The sequence below is a fragment of the Danio rerio genome, chromosome 21 (genome assembly GCF_052040795.2).
Source record: "Danio rerio strain M-AB ecotype USA chromosome 21, GRCz13ab, whole genome shotgun sequence".
Lineage (NCBI taxonomy): Eukaryota > Metazoa > Chordata > Actinopteri > Cypriniformes > Danionidae > Danio > Danio rerio.
In genome coordinates this window covers 21,865,042-21,885,528 of record NC_141041.1, presented here as the reverse complement: position 1 = coordinate 21,885,528, position 20,487 = coordinate 21,865,042, and the positions used below count along the sequence as shown (strand labels likewise).

Genomic DNA, 20,487 nt, shown 5'->3' with positions numbered 1-20,487 from the left:
ACAACTGCATGACATGCCGGGCTAAGAATGCTGAAAGTGTCCAAGTGAACGACTATACCGTCGCTAATTTGTTTTCATTATTTTGTCTTCTGTAAAATTGCCAATTACTGTTAATCTTTCTCAATTTACATTGAGTAAATTACACCCCCCAGCACGTGTCATTCAGAATAAACAGTTTCTGCTATACTGAGGTCCAGCATACATATGTCAGGATATTTAAACCACCTGGAGAGAGATTGGACATGGAGAGACTATAAAAGTCCTAATGTGTCTACTGTGTGAGCAGACTATATAAGCAGTCTAGATGAACATCTGAGAAATATGTAAAACAAATGCTTTTTTCCAATTCTGACATGTATATGAATATTTAAAGATTTTACGCATTACTTTAAGTACATTTTAAATTGAATACACATTTTTAAAAAGCATAGTTTTTTAGTAATGAAAATGACAGTTAAGTTTCATACAATACTAAATGCATGTTTTAAGTAACAGAACACAACTCTTACCCCACCTAACACTCATAACGTGTAGTTAAGCGCCCAAATCATTTATGTGTAATTTAAATCGACATATTACAAAGATTTCTTGTCTAAAATCCCCAGTAGTATTAAGCATTACAATGAAACTACTTCTTATACACATTACTAGGGATTTGCATGACTATTTGCATTTTCTCAGGTAACACCACTTATCAATAATGTAAACAATGATCATGCTAATGCATAAAGTGCCATTATTATTTTCTGTGTTTTGCAATTAAAGACAAAATGAAATCAAATAAAAGATTGCATGTCTTCGGCCCCTTTTCTCAATTCAATGCATCCATGATGAAGTTAAGGAGGAGGTGGAAAAACTCAAATAATATATAGGACTAGAGCTGGCCAGCTTGACAGTACAGTATATATCACTACTGCAGAATAAGTTGTTAATTATAATGGACTATTTTTTATTCCATGCATACCATACCCAGGTAGCAAAGAATTCTGGCCCAGATTTGGCATAAATCTGGCACAGCTGGCATTCATCCGGCAATAATATGCAGTATGTGGGCCAAACATGGCCATGGTTTGGCAGAGGTGGCACCGTCTTTAAGGTGGCACACAAGACTTGGGCCAGATGTAAAATGTAGTATTTGGCACAGATGTTAATAATTGATATGTGGGCCATGTAAGTTTGGCTTATCTTGATCCACATTTAAAATACATTTTTATCTAATAAAGAAAACAATTCTACCAATCAGGTCGCTTCGAGAAAAAGCATGCTCATAGCACACTTAAAGCGCAATGATCTGTGGGTTTATCAATTTCATTGCAGTCGTGACACACCTGGCCCTGTTCAGGCTCTGTTATGAGTTATTAAATTGGTTGAGACTTGGCCCAGATATAGTCCATGTTTTGCCCTTGTTTTGCCCTTGTCTAGAAGCCAAACTTGGTCCAGTCATTTGCTGTAATTCACTGCGGCATGTGGGCCAAGCAAAAGCTGATTAAGTGGGCCAGAGCTGGGCCAGAGATATTTTGCTACGTGGGAAACATGATGGTATTAATAATAATAATAATAATAATAATAAAATAGATTTTATTTATTTAATCTGAGAACAAAACATTACCTTTGGTACAGCTGTGCCATTTGACGATATACTATATATACAGAAAAAATAAAATGTCTATCTTTTCATATAATGCTTATTTATTGTGGTGTTGCAAAATACACTGTTTACTGTAATACATTTTCATAATTTATATGAGCACAATATTACATGCAATTACAAGGATGCAGGCAGAAACATGAATAACAGCATCATAAGAAAGTTGCAATCTTGAAAAAATATTTTATTTACATTTCGGATCCATTGTTGGACCTGTAATCTTAAGTTTTTGAAAAGTGTTTTACATTTTATTAATGTTTATACATTCTCAATTGAACGTTTGCCCTGAAGCTCTAAATAAAAGCTATGTATGATAGATTTATAGATTTTCAAGTATATACTTTATTTTTACTTAATTAAATTTACTCATAAATTACTTTATTGCATGGGGTCAACGGTATATAAACTATTAATTGATTAAATTTACAGAACAAAAACATACTATTTTGTGAGATATAAACAGTCAGGTCCATAAATATTGGGACATCGACACAATTCTAAAATTTCTGGCTCTATGCACCAACACAATGGATTTGAAATGAAAAAACTAAAACAAGGTTTGTTTTAACTGCAGACTGTCAGCTTTAACTTGAGGGTATTTACAAAATACCCTCAAATTCCAAATCAGTTAATCGATGTTCCCTTGCTTTTCCCTCATTATCCCAATTACATTGAGCGGATAAAAGTTCCAGAGTTCATTTCAAGTGTGCTATTTGCATTTGGTATCTGTTACTGTATATTCTCAAGATGAGATCCAGAGAGCTGTCACTATCAGTCAGCCATCATTAGGCTGAAAAAACAAAAACCCATCAGAGAGATAGCAAAAACATTAGGTGTGGCCAAAACAACGGTTTGGATCATTCTTAGAAAGAAATGACATACCAGTGAGCTTAGAAACACCAAAGACCCAGAAGACCACGGAAACAACTATGGTGAACGACCAATGAATTCTTTGCTTGGTGAAGAAAACACCCTTCACAACAGTTGGCCAGATTAAGAACACTCTCCGGGAGGTGTGTGTGTGTGTGTGTGTGTGTGTGTCAAAGTAAACAATCAAGAGAAGACTACACTACAGTGAATACAGAAGGTTCACCACAAAATGTAAACCATTGGTGAGCAACCAAAAACAAGAAGGCCAGATCAGAGTTCTAAAAAATCCTTCACAGTTCTAGAACAACATCCTATGGACAGATGAGACCAAGATCAACTTGTACCAGAGTGATGGAAAGAGAAGAGCATGGAGAAGGAAGGGAACTGCTCATGAATATAAGCAGAAGCATGGTGGTGTTAGTGTCATAGTGTTGGCATGTATGGCTACCAATGGAACTGGTTCTCTTGTATTTATTGATGATGTGTCTGCTGACAAAAGCAGCAGGATGAATTCTGAAGTGTTTTGGGCAACATTATCTGCTCATATTAAGCCAAATGCTTTAGAACTCATTGGGCAGCACTTCACAGTGCAGATGGTAAAAGCAAAAGTGAGCAAAGAGTTTTCAAAGAGAAAAAAGTGGAATGTTATGCAATCCCCTAACCTGAATCCGACTGAGCATGCACTTCACTTGCTGAAGACAAAACTACAGAAAAAATGCCCCAAAAACAAGCAGGAACTGAAGACAGTTGTAGTAGAGGCCTGGCAGAGCAACACCAGGGATGAAACCCAGCGTCTGGTGATCTCTGTGTGTTCCAGACTTCAGGCTGTAATAGACTGCAAACGACTTGCAAAAAAGTGAAAGTTTGATTTATGATTATTATTATTATGTCCAATTACTTTTGGTCCCTTAACAAGTGGGAGGTACATATGCAAACTGTTTTCATTTCTACAGCGTTCACCTGATTTGGACATAAATACCCTCACATTAAAGCTGACAGTCTGCAGGTAAAGCATATCTTAAGTTCATTTTAAAGCCCTTTTGTGGTGTATAGAACCCGAAAATGTAGGAATTGTGTTAATGCCCCAAAATTTTATGGACTTGACTGTATACGTGTAGACATGTATGTGTTTGTGTGTGTGTATTATGTATGTGTGTGAGTGTATTTTAAAAAAAGTGTCAAAACTGACAATTATTAATACTTCTCAAAACTAAAGAACAGAAAAGATATTGGCATCAGCTTATCCATAATGAACTTAAGACATTGACAAATATATAGTGAATCTACCGTATACAACAAGGTCCATATAAAAGAATGAAATGCCCTTTTCATTAATGAACTATTTAAGTTTATTATAACAGTTTTGTTCATTTTCTAGAAGAACTACCCATTTAATACTATATCTTCCAATAGCATAAAACAGCTCCGACGCCTTAGGGTTTGACGTGGTCTGACAATTAACTCCATTGCCCTCTCTCCAGGTGGCTCAGCTCAAAACAAGAGCTCTGGTATGACATCAGGCTAAAGGCCAAAATCAGGAAGAAAACACTGTGACAAGAGGAAACGCATTCAACTCATTGGCTGTTTACAATAAATCTCAACTTTAAAGCCAGCAATTAAAAACTATATGGATGAGAAACAGACTGAAGCTTCACAGTCTTTTAGAGAGACCATTTAAACCAAACAGAAATGTGCAAAATTAAAAGTGGACCCCCTAACAAATATCCTCTGTAAAGTTATAACTGCAAAGTGAAAACAAGCTAATCAAATAAATCAGCCGATTATCTGCAGGCTTCGGTGATAAAGGCCACCGCAGCGCTCAGAGCAGTAATGTGCACTATCTAGTGATTTAATTAGAGCATAATGGATTTGGCTAATCAGCGACACAATGTGTTGTTTTACGGTGGTGCTCCGTTGAGAATACTGCTCATTTCGGAGCAGATCAAGAAACAGGAGATGATATCGCTCCTCTGACAAATTGCAACCCGATTCATTACCGGACCAGAATGTGTCGGCGTGAACGATCGAATAAATAACAGCAGCACTGGACGATTCTATAATTCATGGCTTTTGCTTTACATAAAACGCTGGGTTTCCCTCCCTGAATCACCCGGATTAAGTATCGCATGAGTCACTCTCAGATAGGACCACATGAGAAGCAGAACTGGCGTATTATGTCTCCGTCAGCCTTGAGCTTTCTCCAGAAATCATTACTGTATGTGGCCTGCTCATAAACCTTGACTTTTCTCGGTTAGACTGCCATGACAGTATTTTTAATCACGCAAACATCAACAGCCCTGTTTATCTAACAGTCTGAACCATTTATCTTCCACCAGAAAGGCACAAAAACACCTACGTTCTGAAAGTATATGCGGTATTTGGGAGCATTTGGAGGTAGAAAAATAGAAAAAAAGAGAGACTGTCCTTTCCTATCTTTTCCGAGTGTGCCAATATCCTGTCTGAGCTGGCACCATGTGGGGATTCACACGGGGCGCCTGAGGCATGGAGATGTGATTAATTTAACTGTGTCAAATAGTTTTACTACTAGGTTTCACTTGTGTTTACTGGGAGGAGGAAAATGGAGCTTATACAATTTTATCAACCTTCGATGCCCGACATGGTGTGTTTTATTTCTGCTCTTTCTTTTTGCAGTTGAATATACTGCTTTTTAAACCGAATGACCCACATATAGGGCAAAAATAAGACATCCCATTTGCTGGGGTCTACTTCAAATTTAAATTTACAAAAGTGATCTAGAATATTTAATGAAACTAAAGTGTAATTTATATTTTAAAAATCTGATTGTTAGAGGGTTAGTAAATCTTTAGGATGGCAATGAATATCAACACAGGCTCATTCTTGATACCAATTCCTAAATACATTTCTGAAGATCGTGAAATACATGCCAGGAGGTAAGCTTTGTTGCAGTTTTTGTTTTCGCAAATCCACCAGAGGCCGCTGCATATACTTTAAGATATCAAATTTCTTTCACAAGTGCCATTCGTGCCTGCTGTTCTCGTTTAAAGCCACCAGAGGCCCCTGTCGACCGACTGACTGACCAATATCCCCACCCACTCACCCCCTATACCCTAAACCCAACTGATAGAATTTACAAAAGCACAGATTGACATGATCAACCCCTAATCCCAAGCGACAGTTTTTTTTAAAAGCAATGCAGAAAAAAATGCCTTCGTGGCCACCTGATTTTTCAGATTGTACCATGTTCTCACCCTGTTGTTTACTTTATTTAATTTTGTGCCTTTTCTGGAACTGTTCTTCTTCAAACTCGAACCCTGTCATCGTGGTCAATTTCTCTCTGCGTCAGTGGTGGTTCTACACCAGAGTAACTTTGGGGGCAGAGAAGGGGCCAGTTGTACTTTAGGGGCATACTTTAACATACATCGCAAACTGTTTTAACAATTATCTGAAGACATTTTGCATCATGCATCACTTCATAAACAAGCTGATTAAATAACTTAAACTCAAAATAGTCTTCCATGTTAATTTATTTAACAAGTAACTTTGTCTTGTAGGATAACATATTTTTAACATTCAAGTACATCAAGGCACATTTTTGCACCTGTAAACTTTAACAGAACACAATATTTTTTGCTCTCCCATTAATTTAAAATAATGTTTTCCAAGTGATCTTTAACAAACCAAGGACATTTTCAAAGTATTTCCTATAAAACAAAAATAATGAAAAGTCAGCATTATTAGCCTCCTTAAGAAATATTTTCTGTATAATTTTTGATTGTCTACGCAACAAACCAGCTATATAATAACTTGATTAATTATTCCAACTTTCCTAGTTAACATAGCCTAGTTAAGTCTTTAAATTACACTTTAATTTGAATCAAAGACGATAGAATACTTAAAGGGACTTTATACAACTATCCTGCAGAATAACTAGTAAAAGTTATTAAAAAAAGTTAAAAAAAAGTTTGATTTTTAAAATTCAACTCTACAGTTTACCAAAGTGACTTTTATTGACATTTTAGTAGTTTGAAGTAATATAATGCATAATTAAATGACAGAAGAGAAAAAAGTGTAAATAACAGAAAATGTGGCAGTTTATTACAAGGTTTTGTACTATAATATACAACACCAACCTAAATAATATATAACTTTAAACCATTAAAATGTTTTATAGCAGTTATTTTTCCAACATTTTAAGGTTAAACATTGTTAGAAGAAAGATCAAGGTCCCATATTGCAATTCAAAAGCATAAATGAATAATGTAAAATAATTAAATTAAATAAACAAAAAATAAATAAATGACTCACAAAATACAGAAAACTGCAAATTTACAGATATATATATATTTTTTTACCGTGTAGACAGGTATTAGCAAAGAACTTTGAGCTGGGAATCAAAGACGTCATAAAATTATTCTAGTTACAAATATTCCTGACAATAAATTTGTTAAGAGCTATACACTGAATGACATTTTACAGGGTGTCTTCTGTAAATCACTATAAAAAAAAAAGCCTTGTAACGTGCAGGTAAAAAAGGTCATTTCTTTACTATGTTTATAGTTTTGCAGCTTGAAAACCCATTTAAACTGATTTTTAGTGGATCCTGAATAAAATGGAAATGACAAACAATTCTTTAAAATCATCTGATCCAAAAACTTGTCTGAACTCACTTCAAATGAAATTAGTCAAATGGATCATTTGATTAACTTAAAAGATGAGACTCAAAGCACCCTCCCTCATGACTCATACTTTTATGAATCATAATGGAATAATCAATTATTCAGAATTTAACAACATCCTAAATAACTTTTATTTAAAGCTATATAATTTCCTTTTTAACCAGGATTTTTTTTTACCATCCGAATAAGTATTTAGATATAATTTTGTTCCATTTTTTCTTTTCTTTAGGGCATTACCTGCATTCTTTAGGCTTCATCATGCGATGTGTTGTTTGTTACCCTGTATCATATTCATCACCAATCAACTGTGTTAAATGTAATATGACTTACATACTGTAGGTCTGAGGATCAGACATTCCTAAACTAATTATGGCGCAAATAATGGGGCAATCCTTAATTAAGTAAACAAATTAAATTTCTAACTGATTAGCCTTATGCTGAATAAATCATTACTTTGCAACCACCAAAAAAAAAGCAAATATGTAATATTAAGTTGTCATTTGAAGGTAAAATGGATATTTACCATGTTGTAAACTGCAAGATTTTTTGTCTACATTCTTAAACGCAGACATACTTATTATGCCATATACTGTTTGTCACTATATAGTAGAGAAGTATGTGATTCCGGATACAGAGACTGTCTGCTTAATTAGCACCATATGCAAAGTCTGAAGAAACTCCAGACTTACACAGACTTGGATTCAAATGTTAAATCAGATCCAGTTGGAGACAAAAGCCTGATAAACAACTGAATTAATCAGAGTTACAGTGATGAATCTAAAGCAGCCTTTTTTATTGAGCAACATTTGTATCCATTTCCTCTCATAATCATATTTCCAATGTTAGTTTTTCTCTTTCATATTAAATACAACTGCAGAAATTTAATTTCACCTGATTTATAAATGTGCATTCTCGTAACCCATGATTCAAGTCCCTGATTTACAGTTTGCAAAGCTGCACATCCTCCCTTACAAGATCAATATAAAAACTGTTATTAGTTGCTTAGCAACATGTTATCATGACAGTGCACCATTTCATATTTCTTAAGGCTATAATCTCAGCGGTGCTGCTGGACTTTTGTTCTTCTCTCTCTCTGCAGACAAACATTGGAGTGTATAGCTGTAGCCGCACAGCTAAAGTAGCTCCAGGCAGGTTTAGACCACATTATAGTTCCCATACAGAGTTTCCGCAGGTTTCATCAAGTCACATTTAAGACTTTTTAAGACCCATTTAAGACCATTAACAATAACATTTTTAAATTATTTTTTCTAATGGCCCAATATTATCATGAGGAAAAGACTATGTTTACATGGGCATCAGCAATTGAATGATTTGCCTTAATCTGAATAAGACAATAATATGATTAAGGTATTTACATGAGTTGCTTTTTGAATGTTCCTTTTATGATCCTGTTTTAGGGTGCTTTCACACCTGTGAATCGATTCAGTTGTTCCGAAACAGAGATTACAATTGTTACATTGTTGCTGTTTGCTCTTGGAGCGGTTCGCTTTCACACTGCAAAGTTTCTAATCGGACCAAAAGAGCTAAAACAAGTCACGTGCGAGTAAACTCTCCCTACATTGGTCAGAGCTTCAGGGTTTATTCAGCAGCGTCCCGCTAAGCTGTCAGGAGAGGTGGTGGTTTGATCGTGATTGACAGGGTGCGCGCGCGCGATGTGTCTGAGAAGAGACGCGGTGGGGAGGGGAGAAAAGGGTGCGCGACGATGCCTATTTGAGGGCCGGGAGGGAGACGTGAGATTACCGGGAGATTATCACTCGTTTGCGGGCATCCGGAGACTCGCGAAACTTCCCGCCATACTCATAATTCTCTCTTCATATAGCCGTAAGCCTATTACATATCCATAAAACACTATGATATAACCGCGCTCGGATCGGATCGCTTTCTCACTGCAATTGAACCGCTCCAGGGTTCGTTTAAATCGAGCCGAGACCACCTCACTCAAGCGATCTCGGAGCGATTACTTTGGCGCGGAACAGAGCGCGATTGCCCTGTTCACATATGCCAATCGAACCGCGCTAACTGGGCAATCGAGACACGTTTCGAAACAAAAGTGTAGGTGTGAAAGCACCCTTAGATGTTATGGCACTTAATTTGATTAACATCATTGCATCATCGCGCTATTCACATTTCCTCCAGAGTTCCATGTAATTTTAGGTTTTTCATTTTAAATCAGTCGACTTTATCTGCAACTTTTATTCAGCAACATTTCATGCATTCTCCTCCATGACAAAAGAGATATTAGATGGGAGTATGAACTGCTGGAAGAGTGTTGTTTTAATGGAATTAGATATCGCACGCCTTCTACAAAACTTCAGCATTTCGTAATGCAGGTGTCTTTGGTCCTTCACTGACTCGGTAGGTGCAGAGAATAGTGTCAGACAGTGTAACAGTGTCAGATAGTGTGTATAGACTATCTTGTCGCAAAATGTGCCGAAAATCCTAGACGAGGGTAATAGTTTGAGAGTACATGTCTGTACTGCACTTCACTAATGCGACTAAAATAGCCATACTCCACTTCTTAATTCGATTTAGTTCGATTATGACCTTCATCGGTTTAATTTAATTTAGTTTAAAAAATAAATAAATAAATTATTAAATATATTTTATGTTTACATGGTAGAAACTTAATCGGAGAGTTATCTTAATAATCGGATTATACCGCATTATAATCGGACTATTAATGTCCATGTAAACGTACTCACTGTGTAATTGTTTTTAGTTTTTTTTTTTAATTTAATTTTTGGAAATTTGTGTAAAAATGTCTAACAGCTATTGTGAATTTTATCTCTTTGCAATAAAAAACTTAAATACAAAAAATAAAGTTTAACTGAGATGCATTGTTGATCATTGGTTGGATGCCAGCCTATATTTAATAGCTTTACTAGGACAAAGCAAAATTAAGACCTGTTTAAAATCATTAAAGAACTACAACACATATGTCACTGAATTTAAGACTTTCTAAAATTCAATTTTAAGACATTTTAAGACCCAGCTATCACTTATTTCAGTTATTTCACAGCCTACAACAGTCAAAAACTAAATCAAGGCATTGGATGAGATTTGTAAGAAACTCTACACACAGGAGCAGTTTGAGAACTGACCTAATGTTTTTAGGTGTGGTTGCCACATGTAAAAGCATAAAAACTGACTCCTGTCCATTGCGTTATTACAAAATAATGCACTCCGCTTCGCATTGTGGATGAGCAATATTTTTCAAATAATTCAACGTCCTGTCATCAATTGTTCCATACATATATATGTGTGTTCGAAAATAACAAAGCCTCATCATGCAACACCTAACTACATTTCACAATATACACAGGGGGTGAAATGGAGAAATCTTTCACCGACCCCTTCACATGTCAACACAGTAACAGTGGCCATGTGTCTTTCCAGTATATTGACCAGAGAAATCTAAACAGCATGCCTCATTTGCTGCGCTAGGGGATGGACTTTGAATTCATTTTTGGTTGAAGAAGCATCAAACTACTCTTGATTAAGCTACTAATGATGCGTCAGTGACAACAAACTGCCTCGTGGCTCTAATTGATCTTCCAATCTTACTCTGCAGAGATCTCTCCTACCTGCAGCGTGGGACGGGCTATTTTAAGAGATGATATATTATTCCTCTAAAAGTCAGTGGCTGAGATGGTGGGGGGAAAAGAAAAAGAGGTGAAATGACGGCTCCTCTTACAAGATGGCATAATGAGCCTCGACTGCGACCGAGCTGTGAGATCCGCCCATTAAAACGAAACCCCATGTTTGCCATCGTTAAAAAAGCAGCTACATTTTCGTAGGTCATGACTGATAGGCCGCTCTGAGCGCTCTGATACAGGCTAAGTTAATTGTTGAAATGCTCATTAAATCAGATAAAGTAGCACATAAATCAGACTGAAGGTTTGAACTATGGTCAGCCTGGGCCGTTTGGCTGAAGTAAATCTCCCAGGGACGTTTGTTCAGTGCCTTAGATCTCATTACATCTTTTTCTTGACAAAGTTCCAGCACCTCTGATACTGTACAAAGCCTGGACTTAAACACAGCTGCTTTCTGTGGGCCTCAGATGAAAGTCGAGCTTGACATAATGTTGCAAATCTGAGCATGAAATGAGAATTGTTTTATGTGTCCGATTTGGGTTTAACAGCCTTGTTGGTAAACCTGAGACGTAGAAAATGGCAACAAAACATTGTACGGGCTATAACTCTTCACATAATGCGGCTGTAAATTTAACCAAACAAGCAATTAAACATTACTGATGTAATGCTGTATATAAATGGAGAAAAATCTCATAAATATTGATGGATTGGATCGAATAGTTGGTGACATGTACTAAGCAACCAGACATCGTAAATAAAGGTTAGCGATGATGAATGGCGTACATTGTGATATATGAAGCATTGATTTTATTCGCCCTCCTCCGACTCTGATTCGTGACCTGTTGGCAGTCTGAAGGCAACACTCCATCAGATCCCACTGCTCTCTTGGAATAGCAGGAAAATGCATTAAAAGCCTCATTTGGAGCACATGTTTTGGGTGGAGGAGGCCAAATGTTGACGTGCAACACAATTTGAGCGTGCCTTGCTAAATCTGCTTTGTGATTAATAACTCGCTGGCTTCTGCTAACCACATGCAAACGGATATGTCATCTCTCATTACCGTTTTATTATTGACTAATCGATATTTCACCGCTGTGATGCCTCTACCAGATGTCAACAAGCAAATTGAGATACAGTATTTCTTAGATTGAAAATAAGCCAACAGGCTTTGTTAACATCATGGATGCACACAGGAGCTCTGTGTATTGTCTCAGGCTTTGTTTGCAGATAGTGCTCGTGCCTACCAAACAGATTTGAAACTGATTTTTGAGATGTCCTACTTGCAAATTAAAATGGTCTACAGAAAAGTAATGGCCTCAGATTAAAAAAATATATAAAAGATAAACTATTGTAAAATGCTGAATAAAGTTACACTATACAACTGCAACGTACTGTATCGCACTGTATAATGTAACTTTATTCTACCCTCTCTTTTGTCATAGAGCACCTGTTTAACTTCTGTTTATAAAAGTCATTCATCAGCTGTTGAATAAACAACAGCTTTGCAGGCTTATTGTGGCTTTCCTTTTGCTGTCATTGTATACAGTAGACTTTATCAATTTTAGGATGAATTGTTCGCCTGTAAATTGATGTGTTAAAGATAGATGTTTTAAAATAAATTTGCCCAAGCAAACATAAATTATGCATTTCATTTAGCTCTATAGGTTCCACGTTTTCCAAACAAACATTTCTCATATTTCATATATCCCCAAACTAAAGAATAAAACATGCCAAGTTTTACAAAAAAAAATTGCTGCTTTTTCTAACAACTTATTTAAAATGGCCTTTTAAATTTTTTTTTGTTTAATACCTTTAAGTTTGTAAAAACAATTAAGGTTACTTAATTGATTTGCATTGAAACAACATGAAGGAAGTGTGGAACTCTGCATTTTTAAAGTGTTTGAAACCAATGTTCCAAACTAACCACCAGTAAAAAAGCATTTAAAGTGACAATTGCAAAAAAAAAAAACACAAAATTTGACATATAAAATCAACTATATAAAAATATAATCACATTTAAAAAAACAACAAAATATAAAAATCATATCATGATATATACATGGTAAACATTCAACGGCCACTTTATTAGGTGGCATGGTTATTGATGCAAGTTGGGCTGGTCTGAGTATTTCAAAAACTGTAGATCTACTGGGATTTTCACGCACAACCATCTCTAGGATTTACAGAGAGTGGTCTGAAAAAGAGAAAATGTCCAGTGAGGGGCAGTTTTGTGGGTGCAAATGTCTTGTTGATGCCAGAAGTCAGAGGAGAACCGCAAGACTGTTTCTAGCTGATAGAAAGGCAACAGTAACCTAAATAACCACTCGTTATAACCGATGTATACAGAAGAGCATCTCTGAATGCACAACACGTCCAACCTTGAAGCGGATTAGCAACAGAAGCAGAAGACCACATCAAGTGCCACTCCTGTTAGCTAAGAACAGCAAACTGAGGCTACAGTTTGCACAGGCTCACCAAAATTGGACAATAGAAGATTGGAAAAATGTTGCCTGGTCTCGATTTCTGCTGCGACATTCGGACAGTAAGGTCAGAATTTGGCATTAACAACATAAAAGGATCTATCCTGTCTAGGATCTATCAACGTTTCAGGCTGGTGGTGATGGTGAAATGGTGTGGGGGATATTTTCTTGGCACACTTTGGGCCCATTAGTAACAACTGAGCATCGTGTCAATGCCACAGCCTACCTGAGTATTGTTGCTGACCATGTCCATCCCTTTATGAACATAGTGTACCCATCTTCTGATGGCTACTTCCAGCAGGATAACATGCCATATCATAAAGTGCGAATCATCTCAGACTGGTTTCTTGACAATGACTTCACTGTACTCAAATGGCCTCCACATGCACCAGATCTCAATCCATTAGAGCACCTTTAGGATGTGGTAGAACAGAAGATTTGCATCATGGATGTGCAGCCGACAAATCTGCAGCAACTGTGTGATGCTATCATGTCAATATAGACCAAAATCTCGGAGGAACATTTCCATTACCTTGTTGAATCTATGCCACAAAGGATAAAGGTGGTTCTGATGGCAAAAGGGAATCAGACCCGGTGCTAATAAGGTGTACCTAATAAAGTGGCCAGTAAGTGTATGTAAATACATTAAGTTTTAGTGCAAGAATTACCATATTGTGACAATAATGCAATAGAGAGATAGAAAGTCACATTTAAAAAAAAATGCAACTAAAAAATATAAATGTCACATTGTGTACAGCAAAATTCCAAGTTTCATTTTACTGTGTAAGAAAAAGGTACAAGACTAAAATGAAAAGTCTATAATTTTATAGTCACGATCACTTTTACATGAATTTTTATTACTCTGAGGAAGAAATTTGTCCTTCAAAGAAAATTAGAACTAAAATGCAGGAAAATAAAAATACCAAGTAAAAAAAACATATAGTCAGTACCCAGAGTCGTGCGGTGCAGCACCTGGGGCAGTCGATGTACCCCAGCTAGAGAAGCACAGCTCTAAATGAAAGACAGCAGGGAAACTCCCTCTTCTCACACCTCGCTCTCCTCTTGGCAGACAGAAGATTCCTGATACAATGTACAACTTTGACACCAGCCGTTATTTTAGCGAACGCCTAATTTCATGCTGACAAGTCCAGAGCCAAGAGAAATATTCATTTCAGCCGTCTCCCGGAGTTTAGATAATCTGGCTCTCTGAGACGGCATATGGAAAAACTGAATCCCAGGAACTCAGAGCGACCAGCGTGTTTAAATCAAGACCTCTGAGCAGGGGATAAAATATCTCTCACGAAATGTTTACATTCACAGGATTTCTATACACCACAGCTTCATCTGCTTTTCAAAGGCTCAGTCTGTGCTAATAAGATTTAAGTAATGACATTGGTGTGAAGACCACTTTGTATTTCCAATCGCCCGCATGCAGAGACGCATAGATCTTTTAACAAGTTTGTACAAAGCGGAAAACGAGAGGTTATTTAAGTTTGCACTTTGCAGCATATCCAAGAAGCAGTACTTACCGAACATATTCCTATGGGACGTCATTGGTCTCGCTACATGTGTAAGAAGGAAAATTCAGATTGCTGTAAATCAGGACAGAAAAAGAGAAAACGTCATACTCTTTCCCATAATGATACGAAGTTCATGTCCGAAAACCACATCCTTCACATTGCATCTGGCTGCGTGGTCAACGTTAAACCATAAACCGCACCAGCGACTCAGCACTCATCAGTCCACCCATCTGCACATAATTACACATACACAGCGTTTGGCAGAGAAAACTTGCTAACTACTTTAAATCATCCTGGAACTGGCAGGAGTTATAAGCGCCGGGTTCGAGTAGATGCATGGTCAGGTCATTATATGTCAGGCTCGAAATACATGATCAAATTCCTTCCTGTCACCATCTCTTACTATTTGGCAGAGCGAAAACAATATGTAGAGCATTGACAGCGTCTCTTGTGCCAGCACACTCACCAAGGTAACACTAATAAAGATTTAGGATGTTCATTACTCACGAGCATGTACAGACAAAGAGAGAGCTCAGTTCAACGGTCCAAAAAAAGGAGGAGAAAATTTCATCTAAATTGATTTGTCCCTGGCTCCATTTGTGCTGCTGAACATGAGTGCTTTTGAGTATTTTTGTTGCTGTAGTACCTGTGGTCAAATGGAAACTGTACGCACGAGGCAAGTGATGCACTGCTAATGCAGCTCTTAGGAAACAGTCATAAGCTTTAATATATGAACAGATTACTATCACGTGTGCTATCCACACAGAGAGTTTCAGATTTCTTCTCTCTTGAGCTAAGAGAGATCCTAATCTCAGGGTTCATTTACATGACAACGATGAACACAAACCAAAAATGTTTTTCCATTGTGTGTGTTTTTTTAAGTATGAAATGCAGACATCAACATTATCAAAATTGATCTGCAAAAACCACTAAAAACACTATTGTGGTTACCAGGCCACATTATGACTTTTTAAAGGGCACCAATGATGAAAATCATCTTTTGTAAGCTGTTTGGATAGAACTGTGTGTAGGTATAATGTATATTGGGGAGATATAAAGACAAGTCTCTTTTTTTTTATTTCCTTATGTTAAAATAGAATCCAAATCCCTCCAATTTTGAGGTCCACTGAATAGTGACCAAGGATTGTAGTTTCCCCACCCACCAAATTGATTGACAGTCGCATATTAAAATGTCTCCATAGTAATGCATATAATAATGTCAACAAGACAGGACATGCACAAAGCAACCAGGATTAAAAGATCTGTTCAGCTCCCTGTGATCATCAGTCATCATCAAATGTGATCAAGAATGAGTTTTACAAGTATAAAATGTTGTTAAAACAGTGCATGTTTGTAACAAATTACAGTGATTTTACAATCTTTTTCACCACAGCTGCATGTCAGTACAATTATAAAAGAAGACGCTTTGATCCCTGTATGTGGATGCTAAATCAGGTTTATTTTGTACATTAACAGAATGGATATGCATACAGCAGTGTGCAAAAATAGTGCACATTTGTGTGTAGAAATAGTGCAAAGTTAAACGTGCATGCTGTGTGTGTGTGTATATAGTATGTGTGAACTTTGTAACAACATTTTGGCTTATACCGTCGCAGAAAGACTTGAATTAACTCTACAACAAATACATCAAATAATCATTGGTAAAGTTCTTACTGTACTATTTCTTACAAACATTAAGTGAGATCAGCTTTCTTCATGTCCATCACTGTGCTGTTTATCTGACAAAGACGAAGCGGAGATTGAGGCACACTCTGACAGGCACGTGCGAACGGTGGGCAGTTAGAACTAGCATTAAAGGAACAGGCAACAAAAACAGCTGCGCTGCGTTCAGAGCAGAAAATTCCAATATTCTCTAAGATATAATAAAGGTATTTTTGCTTGTTTTAAGAAAAAACTCACTTAATTTGAAATATTATTTCTTAAAACAAAATAAAACAAAATATGTTGCTTATCTGTAAAAATCCTTCTTGATTTAAGACTTTTTTTAGTTATTTGGACTAGAAACAAGTGAAAAATACAAGTAAGAAAAGCATCTTTTGCAGTATAGACTACCACTGTTGTTTTGGTAGCTTGTGCATGGACTTGACCTATGACTGAAAATGTAATAGGCATGCATATGACAGACATATGACACTATTTTTGCAAATTTGCATTTTTGTATTATACAAGAAAAACATTTAAAAAGGTATCAATTTCAAAATATTAAAAAAAAAAAGTTTTCAGGTTTCTTTAATGCATTCTTTTGTGTAAATGAACAGGTAAAAATCCATAAAAGGTTTACATTTTAATAAAAAAATGTGTTGAGCAAATACCACGTTTGTTTCAGGTCTTTAAAAATCTGTCTTGAAAAGAGGAGTGCAATGTGATTTTTGATTGTGGACAATTAAAATGTCTTCATTTAGCTTCAGGTTAACCCACAATTTATTTCGAAGTAGTGTTTTCCAAACAAACACTGCCGATTTCACATTTTCCAAACAAACACAGCTGATTTCACAAGTTTTATACATTCCTAACTAAACCAAGCTAAAAAATAAAACATGCCAAGTTTCACTCAAAAAATTATATATATTTTGCTGCTTGTTCAATCAACTTATTTAAAATTATCTTATTTAAATTGTTTTATGTTCAATCCACTTAAATTTGTAAAAACAATTAAGGTAACTTAATCGATTTGTAATGAGATAACATGAATAAATTGTGTGTAACCCTGCATTTTTACAGTGTTTGAAACCAATGTTCTGAACTAAACATTTTATCATCGTGCTATAGCGCATAAGCATCAGTTGCAATTCTGGCACTTTTGTTTCAATATACTGTAAAATATGACGACATGCATTCAAATCAAATATTACCTAAGTAGCAAAGTTACATTTAGGAGGCATGACATTTAATCACAATGACAAAAGTATGTTCTTTGTATGCGCTTTGAAGCTTTGCTTTATTTAATTTAACAATGCTGCTATGTGCTTTTAATTTGATGCTGCTATGTGCTTTTTTCAGAGCATGTACATACTCCTGAAGGCCACTATGTGTGTGCAGACTGCAGAGCCTGTCAAACAGTACTCCAATACAGGACTAGGTTAAAACTGTCAAACCACACAAAATTTACATATAAAAACATTTGGCTATGTCTAAACTGAGAGTAGTTACAGTTTTTCTCTAAAGTAATCAGTTATGAATTTGATGTGACAAATTAGATGTGTGCAGGTCTTAAAGTGGCGGCAGACAAATAGACTAAACATGTTGGTGCTTGTCATTAAAGGATAATTCACCCCCCAAAATTTAACCAGTTAATATTAATAATTCAGATATTAATATATCTCTGAAGTCCAAAATCTCTATTAATGTCTTTCCTGTGCTGAACACAAAAAAGCTAAATTGAAGAATGTGGGTGACCAAACATTTGCTGTTTATAGTAGCAAAAGAATTTTGTGGAAGTCAGGGTGGACCAGCAACTGTTGGGATACCAACATTCTTATCCTTACCAACTTATTTTTAACAGAAACTTACTCAGGCTTAAAACAACTCAAGAGTGAGTAAATAAAGACAGAATTAAAAATTTCATGTGAACTATCCCTTTTGTGATAATAAAATGAAAACATTTATTTGTGTTGTATTTTTTCATTCAACTTCTATTAACTATTGATTAACTGTTGCTATATATACACACACTGAACTGTAAAATAAACACCTATTTGTTTATTAGTCTATTATGTGTATTTGTAATATGATTCTTTATTTTATCTTTGCCATAAAAAAACTATGACAAACATTTCAATCTTCATCCACTTTAACCTAAATATTCATTTTCTATACAAATCTTTTAAGGCTTTGTTTTTTTTAAATATGGATATTAGTTAGGCTGTACTGCTGCAGGCAACTTGCAAAACAGTAAAACCAACATCACAAAGAATCATGCAAAACATTTGTGATATATTTTTGCCATGCCCATGTCGCCCACTCATAACAGAGGCGATCCCTTCCAATCTTCCTGTCAAGTCTTCTGATTTTATTTTCCAAAGCCATTATTGTATCAGCATAGCTTTTTGGCACTAAATATTTGAAAAGATACTCACTTTTGAGGCACTTGAGGAAGAAACGGTCTTTCATAAGCTGTGATGCTATGGCATAGATCTAGAAATATGTCCCTTAAAAATCCCTTTAAAAAAAAGAAAAAGAAAATAATGGAGCAAAAGTTGTGCAATGCAATGGTCAGGTACAACTTTCCAGAGAAACTATTACAGTATGTATTAGCCTACAGTACCATTTTGGTACTAATATGAAGACATTAGGCCAGGGGCTTCAATTAATGGTCAGGGTATGCAAGGAAGTCCTTTATGTCTGTGGACATATTTAGAGAAAAAACATGTAAAACATACACTGTTGACAATTTTCTGTAGAATCTACAGAAACTCACTGACAGGAGCTTGTCAGTAACTTACTACAAATTAAATACAAATACCAAAAAATACTGTATATTAGGGCTGCAAGAAATTGGAAAATTCAGACATTGCTTTAATTTGTTTTACACTGATATATATATATATATATATATATATATATATATATATATATATATATATATATATATATATATATATATATATATATATATAAAATAAAGTGTGAACAAACATTTTTTCCAACTATAACAAAGTATATCGCAATATATATCGCAGTGAAATAAAATATCGCAAAGTCAGATTTTTCCAATATCGTGCAGCCCTAGCAAATACACACATTGCGATATCGATGCTCAAATTATATTTTGTTTAATCCTCTTCTATTTACACTTACAGCACAATTTATCTAGCTAAATATGCATTTACAGTATTTTAAATAAACTATAGAGTAGGGCTGCACGATATTAGAAAAATCTAAATTGCAAAAATTTTTATTTTTGTGTGATAAATATTGCGATATGAATCTCTTCACTCTTCATGTTGCCACATGTGGTGCTTTTTTAGGCGCTGATGGTTGTATTTCCTCATGCTATGGCAACAATTCTGCGACAACTCTTACAAATGACCTGTTTTTGTTCAATGTCTGTGACTTTTTTAACTTGTAACTTTGTAAATTTTATATCTCATGTACACCCTGGTCATGTCTATTTTCAAACTAGTAATTATTTCTTTCATTTACAAATGGATTCACTTCATAGTGTGCTGTTTCCACATTCATCATTCCATTTGTCATTTCTCAATAATATACAGATTTAAAACAGGTTTTACATCAGACACAGGAATTTTACATTGTGTTATCTCCAACTACAGGGCTTCCTTAGCTGCTTTATTGGCACGTTTGTTTCCAATGAATCCCATATGACCAAGTATCCAGCAAAAAATAAAAAGTCCACTTTTTATATTATGCTAAAAATCATAAGATGATCAGTTTTCATAGATTCAAATGCTTGTAAGCAGGACATGGATTCTGTGCAAATTAAAAACTGGTATTGCTGTTCTTTTTCCATTTCTTCCAGAAATAAAAGCAGTGCACAAGCTTCAGCTGTGAATATTGAGCTTTGTCTGGGAATACTCTTTCTGAAACACTATACAATTTCCGACAGATACTTGTCCATCTGATTTTGAACCATCTGTATACACTAGTACATAAGTTGTCAGATTGGATTGTATTTTCATAAATTCTTCCTGATAAACATTTGTGTGGATTTCCCTT

At 35.6% G+C, this 20,487-nt stretch overlaps 1 long non-coding RNA gene across 5 annotated transcripts in view; it reads right to left on the bottom strand.

Moving 5' to 3' along the window:
- Positions 1–20,487, bottom strand: part of LOC141379854 (uncharacterized) — a 72,768-nt gene that overhangs the window by 47,680 nt on the left and 4,601 nt on the right. For 2 of the 5 annotated variants that reach the window (XR_015520314.1, XR_015520315.1), the window contains exons 2-4: positions 19,076–19,152; positions 18,888–18,970; positions 14,800–14,862 (exon numbers count right to left, since the gene is read on the bottom strand). This is a non-coding gene — a long non-coding RNA (uncharacterized LOC141379854). The remainder of the gene's footprint in view (positions 1–14,799; positions 14,863–18,887; positions 18,971–19,075; positions 19,153–20,487) is intronic. The other 3 variants (XR_015520316.1, XR_015520317.1, XR_015520318.1) reach the window with 2 other exon arrangements.